Genomic DNA, 13,803 nt, shown 5'->3' with positions numbered 1-13,803 from the left:
TTGACTTGCTTTTTAGTAAATATATGTAAAATCCTTTAAAAAATGACCTGAGCAACACCACATACGATATTAAAACTTGAATGTAATATTAGAGTATTCTGTCTGTTCATTAACTAATTTATGCTTAAAAAAATCTGCCAGTGCAGGAAGACAAAATACACTCCAGTTCTCAGAAAACATTATGCTGTGTTGCTTCTCAAGTAATTTAATCTTGTTTCAAGGATTTTTATATATTTTAACTGTAAAACAAGACTAAAAGACTGTATTTTATGTGTATTGGCATATCCTCCTGTTAGCTTAGCAACACGCTAACATCCAACTCGAAATAGTAAGTCAAGTTTTCATGCTTATAGCACAACTTCACTAATAAAGCTGGTTAACCAGCATGATCTTGCCTGGTTAATCTAACTAATCCACCCGGGAACACCCATGTCGTGAACCAGCGTTCAAAACATGCCCAGTTCTGGAACAGAGCTAGAGAGACGGATCCCACACTAAATTAACCATAACAATTTCGCTGTTTGCTTGCGTGTGCCACATTACAACCACGACTTGGCCCGTACACAGATTTGCTTAATATGAGTCTAACATTTCCTCCGCGCCCATCTGCGCCTGTGTACACAAGAGAAACCTGCCATGGCGAATCCTCTGCGCCGAGCGCTAGATTGCAGGGAGCAAGGGACAGGAAAAGAGATAAACACACAATAAGGGATAAAGGGATGGAGAAAGTGGAGGAGAGAGAGCGAGAGTATGGGTTAGAGAAAAAAGCACCCCGGTGAGAGAGCTGCGAGCGTGATGGAGAGAGAAAGAGAGGAACGGGAAGATTGCAGGAGAGAGAGAGAGAGAGAGAGGAGAGAGAGGAGTTTACCCTGTAGGCTCATAGCTTTATTATTATAGTATGCGGACACTGATTTATTTGGCAGCTGCAGGCACCCGTACTGAAACTCATTTCAGTTGTACTGATGTTGATTCGCTCTCTCTCTCTCTCTCTCTCTCCTCTGGCTCTGCATTGTGAGCCCATGCCACTGTTTTGTTTGTGTTCTACTGAAGAAACAAAGTCACCTACATCTTGGATGCCCTGGGGGTAAACAGATAAACATCAAATTTTAATTTTTGGGTGAACTATCCCTTTAATATGAGTCTAACATTTCCTCCGCGCCCATCTGTGCCTGTGTACACAAGAGAAACCTGCCACGGCGAATCCTCAGCGCCGAGCGCTAGATTGCAGGGAGCAAGGGACAGGAAAAGAGATAAACACACAATAAGGGATAAAGGGATGGAGAAAGTGTGGAAGAGAGAGCGAGAGTATGGGTTAGAGAAAAAAGCACCCCGGTGAGAGAGCTGCGAGCGTGATGGAGAGAGAAAGAGAGGAACGGGAAGATTGCAGGAGAGAGAGAGAGAGAGAGAGGAGAGAGAGGAGTTTACCCTGTAGGCTCATAGCTTTATTATTATAGTATGCGGACACTGATTTATTTGGCAGCTGCAGGCACCCGTACTGAAACTCATTTCAGTTGTACTGATGTTGATTCGCTCTCTCTCTCTCTCTCTCTCTCCTCTGGCTCTGCATTGTGAGCCCACTGGACTGTGTGCCACTGTTTGTCACCCCACAATGCACCATCAATTGCATGAAAATAATCACCACTGCTAATGTTTTTCTAATGAAGATGCCCAAAATAGTCTGTATTTAATCTTCTTTTATGGAGTGCACTTATGGGTTTTTTTCACAGCGCTGTATTTTCACTTTTAATAATGGCTTGATGGATTTATTTTGTCTTGTTTTGCAGTTAATTTGAATGAAACTATCAACAATGAGCACTCTAGTCTACTTAAACATTGCAGGCCCACATGGAATCAGCGGCTGCTGATTTCTGGAGAATTGGAACATGTTTGTGTATTAAAAACGCAATCGTGTTCGCACAGGGATTGCGTAAATTGCTTTCAAACAGGTTGCCCGAAGACTCTGCCATTGGTTGGTAAAACTGATAATCCTGCCCAGGATTCACAAAAAGAGCAATGATTTGAATGGGCTTTTTGTGCTAATCTACAAATTGCTTACATATAGTTTTCTCTATATATTCGGCTGAAACAGGAATGTATTTCAACACTGAAACATAATTAAACTAATTTGTAGGTGTGTGTCATTCCAACTCCAAATTTAAAGGTGCAGTCACACTTTAGGCTTTAATTGTGCTAATGAAGTATATGATTTGGAAGGATAATTGAAACAAATTAAACTATTTGTTGAATGTTGGTCACTTTTATCACAATGCAGTTGTCCGATTTTATAAAAGCACTCTTTATTGCACCGCTTTAATTTATTGCACTGCAAAACATGCCGCTTGTATTCTTTATATTGAGATATGAGGTCAATAATGTTCATTTTACATTTATGTGTATTGATTTACAAGGCAAAAAAGGATTTTCTAAACAAGTACTTTTGTCTTGTATTTTGGTAAATATCTAAACATTCTTAAATTAAGATTATACAAATTATATAAGATATAAAGAGCAGTTTTCTGAATAAATGATCAAAATGAAGTGACTTTATTCTTAAAACGCTTCACTTTGAATTAAGTTTGTTTTTTTACCCCATTGATTTTTTTTTTTTTTAAGTAAAAACTTACTTCATTTTGATAAATATCTCAGAAAACAAGATTTTATACCTTAACTAACTTTGCTTCTCAAGTAAATGCATCTTGATTTAAGAATGTTTAGATATTTGTACTGTAAAACCAGTTATAAAATACTCATTAAGAAAATGATTATTTGTGGTGTAGCAGACGGTTTTAACCAAAGTGACTTACAAATGAGGAATACAAAACAAGCAGACAATACGTTTTTGGTGAAAAATCTTTTCACTATACAAATTTGCACGTCAGAGTTGACAAAATATGAGTTTTGTATGCATCACCAGCAGAATCAACTAATCAACAAAGAATCAGTATTGAATAGAAGTGATTGGTGTAGCTTGACCACAACCGCACACATTTTACCATGCTTTTACCTCCGATCCAGTGCAGAAACGTGCGCTGATTCCGTCTGGGCCTGATTATTTGCCTCAATGTTGGCGCTGAATGATGATTGTGTCCATCATAACCCAGAGTCATGCAGCCGGCCAATCAGAGCTCCCTCATTACTGCACATGCTCAGTCATGCTCAACGCTTCATATGACACATCATAAACATTAAGGAACTGAAGTGAGAAAACACTTAAATAGCACACAAGATTAAGTTTAAATAGTCATTATACTTGAAATACTTGTCATTCGGTGACTGGTTGAGTGGAGTTGTGGAGTGTGCTGTGGTTCGAGCATGTCTCTCTGTGCCATGTTGGACTTGCCTTTAATAAACCTCCTCCACATAAACACACCTGAACCCTTCCTCGACCACTGCCCTCTGGGTCACTTTTCGGACCTGTTTTACTGTGCCGGTTCTTTCCTCTGCTCATCTTCTGTTAATGTGCCCTGTTTCCTATCAGGTGTAAAAATGAGAATTCACTGTTTCTGTGATCCATGATAATGTACCATCTCAAATAAAAGAAAGAAAACAAATCAAGCATGCTTGTCTAGATGTCATCTTCTCTGCCTGCGGTAGCTGAAAGACGCAGCGTGTGTCAGCATGAACGCGTAAAAATGAGATTAAATGGAGCTCAAACTGAGACTTCTGCATAAGTCTGCTGCTTCTCAGGGGTTTCGCTGGAGAACAAACCTCAGCAATCTCACATGTGTCTCCACATGAAGTCTGCAATCAAAACAGATTCAATACGAGCTCAAGCATTTCTCATTAAACTCTGTTCAAATGATCTATATTCAAAGTATAGCCTTAGACTACTGTTGATAAGAATATTTAATGTTTTTAAAAGTCTCTTACTTTTACTAATTTGATACTTTTTAAAAGTCTGTTATGCTCAAAAATACAGTAAAACAGTAATATTGAGAAATGTAATAACAACTTAAAAGTATATTTTAAATTATGACATAATTGATGTTAAATAATTAAATTATTGATTATCAATGTTGAAAACAGCTGAGCTGCTTAATATTTTTCTGGAAACCATAATTCATGATACTTCAATGAATAGAAAGTTCAAAAGAACAGCAGTGATTTTTAAATAGAAATATTTTGTAACAATAAATAAATGTCTTTACAGTCACTTTTGATCAAATTAATGCATTCTTTCTGAATCGAAGTATCTTTTTCTTTTAAATAAAAAACATACTCACTGCAAACCTTTGAACAGTATAGTGTATGTCAACATTTGACTCATGAATGATTTTGCTTGCAAAGGCAATCAGACATAAGATGTTTAAAATAAGTGAAAAAAATCTCAGAGACTTTAACTGAAGGAGAGATTTGAATCTAGAAATCAGAATATCAAAGAAATTTGTGAGTGGAGTTTTTCGAGTTAGAAACTATCTAGCAACACTTTGGAAACCACTCTAACATTGTGGTGGTAAACAAACTGTAGAAATCTAGTTCATTAGACCTTTAGGAGAAACATCTGAGAGAAAGCCAATAACGGAATTAAACAATCAAGACTTTTTTCTTAAGTGGAACACAAAAGAAGATGTTTTAAATATGTCTCTGTGTATTATTGTCCAACAACCACATTGGACCCCACTGACTTTCATTGTGTAGTCTTTTAAAAGCTCTTCTTTTGTATTCATGGAGAAGAAAGAAAGTCATTCAGGTTTGAGTAATTTTCATTTTGAGTGAACTTTCCTGTTTAATTGTGATCTGAGTGTGTGTTTAATGTTTGATGTTTTGCATATATTATCAGTGATTCATACTGGCTCTGAAGTGAGTCTGTGCAATCGGTGACCTCCCCTGGGGCGTGTCATTGTTCTAATTGCATCTGGGTTAATCAGAGCATCATCACCTCTGATAAAGGCAGCCGAGGTGCTGGTGGAGTCTCTCCAGCATATGGAAGCCTGTGAGAAAGAGTTTATTTATTAATCAGATTTCTCTGTGTCCCACTGAGTTTAATCACACAGTCTGCGATCTCTGACTTTCCCCCTCCCAGAATACATCTCTGTTAGCACAAGCACACTCCTGCCAGAGCCACTGCCCTCCGATGAGCACTTCAGATCATAATTCTCCAAAGAGACATCAACTTTTACACCAGGGAATGTTTGGGTTTTGTGTTTGCGAGGATTTGTCTCTGCCTGATGGCTCGAGAAATCCAGCACCCCTCCTCTGCTTCTCTCTGTTTCGCTCTATAATTGAGCGGCGTCTCCTTCTCTGGCCAGAAGGCAGGCTTGATAGTTTTATCATTTAATAAGGCAATCGACTACATCAGTCAGACTCTCTCTCTCTCTCTCTGTGTTTTTCTTTAAAGAGATCCACAAATGAAAACACTGTCATTATCTACTCAACCTCATGTCTGACTTACTTTCTTGCATGAAAAACGTATGGGGAATTTTTTAAGAATACACTGATGAATAATTTCAGTGTAACGTCTTTGAAAAAAGTAACATAAAAGCGGTCCATGAGAACCTTTCAGGCCTGTCACCAGTTTTATTTTAGTCTTATTTACAGTATTTTGAATTAGCTTTTATTGTTCTATTTTTCAGTTTTCATTGTTATTGTTACATTTTGATTTTAGTTTTCATTTTAATGTTTTATTTTTCAGTAATTTTGGTATGTCCAATAATAATTTGAATTACTTTTAGTTTTGGTTTTAAATATTACTATTTAGGTTATTATGTAATCTATATATATATATATATACATATACACTGCAAAAAATGCTTTTCTAGCTTAGATTTTTTGTATATTATCATATATTTACATGATAATGTATAATATTATATAAATATATTTATCATTATATTTGGAGTATGAATACTGTGCAAGCAATGCGCTTGATATTTGACCTTTCATTTCCATTTTTATATATCTTTCGTATGGAAGCCGTTTCCGCCATGGAATAATTGTGACTTTTTATCTTCTTTTTCATTTTTATATCTTTTTAATGTTTATCTCAATTATATATGAATTCCGAGTTTATATCTCAAAATTGACTTTTTTTTTTGCAATTCCGACTTTTTTTTAATTTGCATTTATTTCTCACAATTCTTGGTTTATATCTTGCAATTCTGACTTTAGTCTTGATTTTTATATCTCACAATTCTTAATTTTGTTCTTGCAAATTTTTTCTTACATTTTTGAGTACATATAATGCAATTATGAGTTTATATCTCATTTCTGACTTTTCTCACTGCAATCTTGCAGTGATTTTGTGTCTTGCAATTATGATTTAAAAATCTGAGATATAAACTTAGAATTTAAAAAACGGTTACCTTATCTAATTATCTAAAAATGTATTTATTTTAAATCCCTTGGTGGAAATAAGCTTACATATTTTCATAATCAGACTACCAAAAATAGAGATAATTGCACGCGAAATTGGATTAAAAAATGTAACATCACACTGCAAAAAATGCTTTTCTTAGATTTTTTTGTCTTGTTTCCAGCCAAAATATCTAAAAAAAAATATTCTTAAATCAAGAAGGATTTTCTAGATTTGTTTTCTGTTTGAAATAAGATTATTTTGCTTACCCCATTGGCAGATTATTTTGCTTGTTTCAAGCAAAAACTCACTTAAATTCGACTTGTTTTTTCTGAAAACAAGACAGTCATTTTTACTTGTCTAGAAAATCCTTCTTGATTTAAGATTTTTTCGATATTTTGGCTGGAAACAAGACAAAAAATCTAAGCTAGAAAAGCATTTTTTGCAGTGTACACACACACACACACACACACACACACATACACACATTTTATTTAAATTTACATTTTTTTAAGTAGTTTGTTTAAATTAATATCTGTGGATGACATATGATAGCTTTGTGTGAGGAACAGTCATTATTCACTGAAAGTCATTAGAGTTTAGTGAATGAATCATTATTTTAAGTCAGATTTTTAATGAATCGATTGATCCAGTTCACAAAAAAAGAACTGATCCAGTTCTTAATTGCCATTAATAGCTTACCGGAGGTGAGATTATTAGTGAATAATGACTTTAATTTCAGTTTGTTCCTCACACAAAGTTATCGTATGGCTTCAGTATAGACCTGAAACAGAGTGCACAAGTCAAGACTATTTTTTATGGAGCTTTTGCCATTTTGAAGCTTGAAAGATTCAGTCCCCATCCATTGTCACTCAAAAGAGCCACCATTACATCATTCAAAAATTTTTCCAGGAAATAATGAAAGTCATACAGGTTTGGAACAACTTGAGGGTGAGTAAATGATGACAGAGTTTTCATCTTTGGCTGAACTATTCCTGTAAACATTGGGATGATTCAGTACTGAGATTCCTGCTGTAACCAGCCAGGTTCCCCGGGGAAGCTTTATTCTACTCCACTCTATCTACAGTCAATTAGAAATGGAGAAATGGAGGAGGGAGGTAGAGATGGAGATCACAAGGAGACAATGTAAAGCTTTTAATCTGTTAATGGAGGGATGGTCTGATTCATTTAATAGCTTAAGCACAGACAATGTTTGGGTTTGTATTAAACATTCATGTGGCTAATGCTGCGGAAGACAATAGTGCAAACTTGACATTAGTTGACATAAGTTAAATGATTAAATATGAGGAAATATACACTACGGTTCAAAAGTTTGGGGTCGGTATGACTTTTTAAAGCTTTTTTAAAAAGTCTCTTATGTTTACCAATACTGCATTTATTTGATCAAATATACAGTAAAACAGTAATATTGTAAAAAAAAACAAAAAAAACAAAACAAAACAACAACAAAAAAATATATATATATTTATTTATATTACAATTTGAAACAACAGTTTTCTATTTTAATACATTTTAAAATGTAATTTATTCCAGTAATATAAAGTTGAATTTTTAGGATCATATTTCCAGTCTTCAGTGTCACATGATCCTTCAGAAATCATTCTAATATGTTGATTTGATGATCTAGAAACATTTCTTATTAACAATGCTTTTTATTGTTGCTACTTATTACTTTTTCAAGAATAAAAAAAGTTCAACATCATAAATGTCTTTGTCACTTTTGATCAATGAATGATGTCTCACGCTCACAGTAAGCCAACCAATCACTGCTCACATTCACAGTTTACCCACCAATCACAGCACACATTCCTTAGCCAAACAAATCTGACTTTATGTTAATAAATCAGGTTTTCAATTAGATTCGACACTCTCTGTTGTCCGAGACAAACTTTTCTGTTACTCTGAAAAAAAGTCAATTTTCCCCTCAAGTCCACTTAATAACCCACAAAAATATCTCATTATTCTTCTTGAATATGTGATTTTATTCCATTTTTTCCCTGAGGACGGCGTCTTCACAAATGGATATTTTTAGAAAATGCTGAAACTGGAGCAGTGGGGCCGATACAGAAATGACTTGCTGACAAATTGGCGCAGGCTTATGTAAGAAATTGACTCTGATTAGTTCCACGTCTATCAGAATCCTTGAGGGTCAAAAGGTCAAGCAGACTCTCATAAAACTCGTGCAGGAGTCATCCATTTACCTGCTTCAGGTGGAGGACTCAGATGTTAGTGCTTACAGTGGACATTTTTCATTGCATTTTGTCACCGCCCCATGAAATTAGCATCCACATATCACATTTTTCGCGAGGTATCGCATTAACCAAAGCTCTGTGAAATGTATCCATTATCGCAAGCAAGGCTTTACCTTCGGCAACATGGCTTTGGTCTCAAGTGGTGGCCATCTCTTGGGCAGAGGATTATGGGGTGGCAGGACGCTCGGGATTGTGGAGTCATGCTTTTTGAGAGCAGGGCTGGAGGCGGCCGTGCATCTCCATGGCTCATAGATTTGAGTACACTGATAGGTTGCCACAGGAAACACAGAACACTGCACTGCAGAGAGAGAGAGCGAGAGCGAGAGCGAGATAGAGTTGTGTTATCAATACTGTCTACTGAAGCGTGTCATAATGTGCTCTTTTATGGTACTTTCTGTATTAAAACCCTTAATTGAGTCACACACAATGAAAATTATCCAGAATTTTCCTCCTGACAGGGGTCAAAGTGAGCCATTTCACAGAACACAATGAGAACAAAGAAATACTGTGTCATAGACTGATCGACCTGTAGTCACAGACTGAATCCATTTGTCTTTTGTCATTTTAGTTCTGTATAACCTGGTTCATTCGGGGCTGTTAGGTTCCTGTAGCTCTGTGTGAATTGGCCACAGACAGTATAAAGGTGAGTTCACACCAAGGACAATGACTATACCATTAACGATAAAGTTGAAATCGTTCTAATTCTATGAGAATAGTAAATTTCACACCAACTATAATGATAATGACACAGAGGAACAATATCGTTGGAATCACTTTTAGAGCATTTTTTCCAGCTAATTAAAAATAAAAACATTGACAGTCAATCAGAATCCATCCAAACTTTATAGAGCTTGAGATGACAAAACAGTGTGAGCTTATAATAAACAATGTTGTCAACCATTGGTGTGAACTCTAATATAGTTATTGTTAAAGTTATCTCTACAGTTATGGTTCTTGGTGTGAACATGCCTTAAAGGTACATTCATACAGTATACAGTATATTACAACTCGACAAATTATTACCAAGCTAGGCAAACATGATTGGAGGTCTCAGCCTTTTCCCAAACAAACATATACTCACAAAACAATAGCATAGCTGAGATGACATGCTTTAGTTTAGAGAGACTGTGGTTCAGCCCAGTCCAGCCTGTGAGAGGTTTGTTCTGTGAAGATCCCCGCTGGTGTCCAGAGCGCCAGGCATCATTCCAGAACATCTTTATTTCATTACAGCAGTAGCTCAGCAGTCGGTCTGTGTCTCTCGAAGGCTCCGTCTGTTTCTGCTGCTCTTCCTACATCTGATTAAGAGACAGCACAACATCAATAGTCTGGATTCAGATCTAGTTTGACTGTTCTGCAATGGCTTTGCCAAAGCAATGGAATTTCTTAGTGCATAACACTGCCAATTAAATATTGATAACAAACAGCAAATATAGACCAATTATAGTCATCAGAAAAACACTGAACAAAATCAAAGTACCAGCGTCCCAGTAACACTAGTAACCACAGTAACAGTGTTCACTCTGAGAGGCAGGGTACATAAGCAAAAGTTTGAAGTGTGCATTGGTCTTTTATTTCCATGCACTTGCAATGAATGAAGACTGGAGCTTTCAGGATTCAAAATATATGTAAAATCACCATAAACAATGCAATGCATAATTATCTGAACTTTCTTACAATCAAGATATATTTACTTGGGAAGTGCCTTAAGATATTAAGTCTTGTTTTTTGAAAAATGCATGAAAATGAAGTGGGTTTGTGCTTAAAACAAGAAAAAACATCTGCCCGAGGGGTAGGAAAAATAAACTTAATTCAAAGGGAAAACAAGGTTATTTTTCTTAGCCCATTAGGTATTTTTTCCTGTTTTAGGCATAAACTCACTTCGTTTTGATTGCATTTTTCAGAAAACGAAACTTCATATCTTGGGTCATTTTCTTGATTTAAGAGTGTTCAACTATTTTTACTGGCAAACAAGACAGAACTGAGATAGAAGTGAAGGTATATAGACCTAGGTCTTCTGAAGTCATTTGATAGCTTTGCACCATGAACAGGCTAAAATTTAGGTTGTGACCGAATAATTGGGTTGAAACCGATAACCAAAGAAGTTTGACTCGTTTTTGTGACCTTAAACAACTGATTCATTAAAAAGATCTGACACTGAAAAATGATACATTCACAAATCTGGCAACTCATGAATAGGTTATTAACTCACTATGCAGCACTAGGGTCTAAATTTTTTGGCCTGTTTATCACAAAAAGTTTTCACGTGATTCAAAACACTTTATATGAACCACATTTATGGTCCTTTCATGATGCTTTTTGGTCATTTTGGAGCTTGCGAGCACCAGTCCTCATTCACTGTCATTATATTGAAAATAACAGCTAAGAAAAGTACACACTTTTTTGTGTGTAAATAATGACAAAATGATACTTCTGGGGGTGAAATATTTATTTTCCCAGAGAAAAAAAACTGACATTAAAGAGATCTCATTTGCGTACGGCTGGATAAATTTGCCTGCTAATGCAGATATGAGACAATGATTTATTTGGATGTTAAAAAACATTGTTTCCAAACAGTATGACAATGTCCTACGATTTCTCTCTTTTTCTCCTCAGCCTCTTGCACTTTCAGGGTGTGTGTGTGTGTGTGTGTGTGTGTGAGAGAGTGTGTTTTCAAACGGGTAGTTTGCTCTCTAATGGGGCCTGTGTTTTTAATGAGCACTAAGCTCTTGCCGTTTGCACACTCTCATATTCGGTCCCCTTCATTACTTCTTTATCACCCCTCTCTCTCTCCATCTCCATCCCTCCATCACCTGAACAGCACTTCTCCACTCCACTTCTTTCTTTTCTGTAGTTTAATTACTCTTGTTCTCTCTCGGTGCATTAGTATGGGTGTAGGGTGGTAACTGAAGTCTTTCTATACTTCACTGCTCTTGTGCTGCACTAATAACAGCCGCTGCAGTAATTTATAGTCTGTTGTCTGTTTTAAAGGCATCAGCATGTTTAATACACCTTCTCCACACAGTCACGCTCGTCTGGCCACTCTCTCCTTCTTCAGAGCGTCTCATCTCTCTCTCTCTCTCTCTCTCTGATGCTCGCTCATGCCATCACCTCAGGCGCTAAAATTCTTGCTGTTTTTCCCCCTTTTTCTCACCCTCTATTATTTTTTCCCCTCTTCGTTCTGTTCTCTTCTCTTCCCTTCCCACCCCCATCGTCCATCTGCAGAACCTTGTGCATATCTGAGCTTTTTATCTCTCCATCCATCACTCTGTTTGTGCGCTGCTTCCATCCATTTTTCTCACTCTTTCCTTGTCATTAATTCAAGATGACATCAGATCTATCGCTCACTTCCTCGCGCTTTTCTCCTCTTTATTTTTTTCCGTCAGGGGGGTCACCTCTCTCTCTGAGTACGTTCCAATCGCCCGATATTGTGCCATGTCAAGTGCTCTTTTCAGGGTGTTCATATGGAGTACAGTATGAAAGGGCATTCAGTCTATTCAGTTGGCAGAAAAATCAAACGGGTTTCCGTCTGCCATGAAAATGGTTGATTTATGCACATATGCTATCAACTTCATATACATTTTAATGCTTAAGGGAAGGTATGCTGAATGCTGAAACACATTTAAGATATTCACAAGCTTTACATTTTTATTAGGGCTATATAGTTTTTTATGCATTTTGTGTTTTAGTTATTATATAATTAATTAATCTATTTTTTGCAATACGTCAAACACAGTTGGAGATTTTACATATTTTTTAATTTATATGTGAGATATTATTTAAAATAGAAATGTATTACAAATCAATTTGAAACTATATATATATATATATATATATAATTTATAGACAGATTGAAAATAATTAATTAATAAATACAATAATAATTAAAAGCAATATATATGTAAGAAATTGGGTAACTTTGCAATATATTGTTTTCATATATATTGTATTTTGTCTAGTGAACTTCTAGATATATCCCAGTATGTAGGGAGCAGCGAACACTTCAGAAAGCAGTTTCTCTCTCTCTATCGCACATCTACACCTGGCCCTGCGACTACTGCTGTGTCTGGCTTATTCTGTGGATGCAGTAATGGAGTCCTTGAACTCGTTAGCTGTGAACAGTCTAATCCCACATGCTTTCAACCCCCAACAGGTGCTGAGTGCAACCCGACACTCGTTTGTGCAGGATGGAGGGAAAGAATGCTGCAGAGAAAAGAGAACAATCTGGAGGCCTGACAGGAAGAAAGAGGGAGGCCAGTTCTCATGGGGAAAGAGCAGAGAGGGTAACTTCAAAACCTCTTCTGTACAATGAGAAGTTCTCACACACACACACAAAAACTTCTGTCACGACTTTGTCGCCTTTTTTTTCTCCCTTTTCTTTCATTTTTTCTTGTAGGCATTTGTTTGGATCATTACATGTGAGCTTTCTTTCGCGGCTGCGTCATTTTGCCTCAGCTGGTGGTCGCATGCGAGCCGCAAGTCTAAATTATTTAGATTAGATTAGATTAGATTAGATAATATATCACAGTAATTGTTCACTACTGTGCAAATTTGTCTTTGGCTTTTCACAAAAAACATGGTTGCCAGGTCTGTGCAATAAAAACAACCCAATGACCAATTGAAACCAACCCAAAACCAACCAAATTACCAATAAAACCAGTCAAAAAAAAAGGATTAATAAAACTAGACTAACACTACTCAAAATTTTCACAATTATGCATTCTCAGATTTCCTTTCATTTGTAGACCTGCTGTATAGACCATTTTTATAGCAAAGTCTGACAAAGTCAGGGTCACTGACCGATGAGTTTTATTATTTACATATAAGTAATAAAACACAGTACATTTCTACTGAGGCTGGAGGGGGTTGATAATATATATATATATGCACACAGAACCGTGCTGCTTTTACTTCATATGTAGGCACATTACCCATAGTTACCTTATTTCTGCTGACATGCTTTTTCATCTGTACATTCAACGTATTTAAATCATAACCGCAGCGGTCTGTCAGTTTCTATTAAATATAGTATCCATCTGACCTGTTTTGACTGGCAGAAGCAGTTTGTTGGTCAAAATCCTTACAAATCTATTTTTAGCAATATGTCAAATGCATTTGGAGATTTTACATATTTTTATTTATATATTATTTTAAATAAAAATTTATTAAAAATACATTTGAAACACAATAAATAATCACACACACACACACACACACACACACACACACACACACACACAC

Source organism: Sinocyclocheilus anshuiensis, unplaced genomic scaffold (assembly GCF_001515605.1).
Source record: "Sinocyclocheilus anshuiensis isolate Anshui unplaced genomic scaffold, SAMN03320099.WGS_v1.1 scaffold888, whole genome shotgun sequence".
NCBI classification, from domain to species: domain Eukaryota; kingdom Metazoa; phylum Chordata; class Actinopteri; order Cypriniformes; family Cyprinidae; genus Sinocyclocheilus; species Sinocyclocheilus anshuiensis.
Note: the sequence above shows the minus strand (reverse complement) of the source record.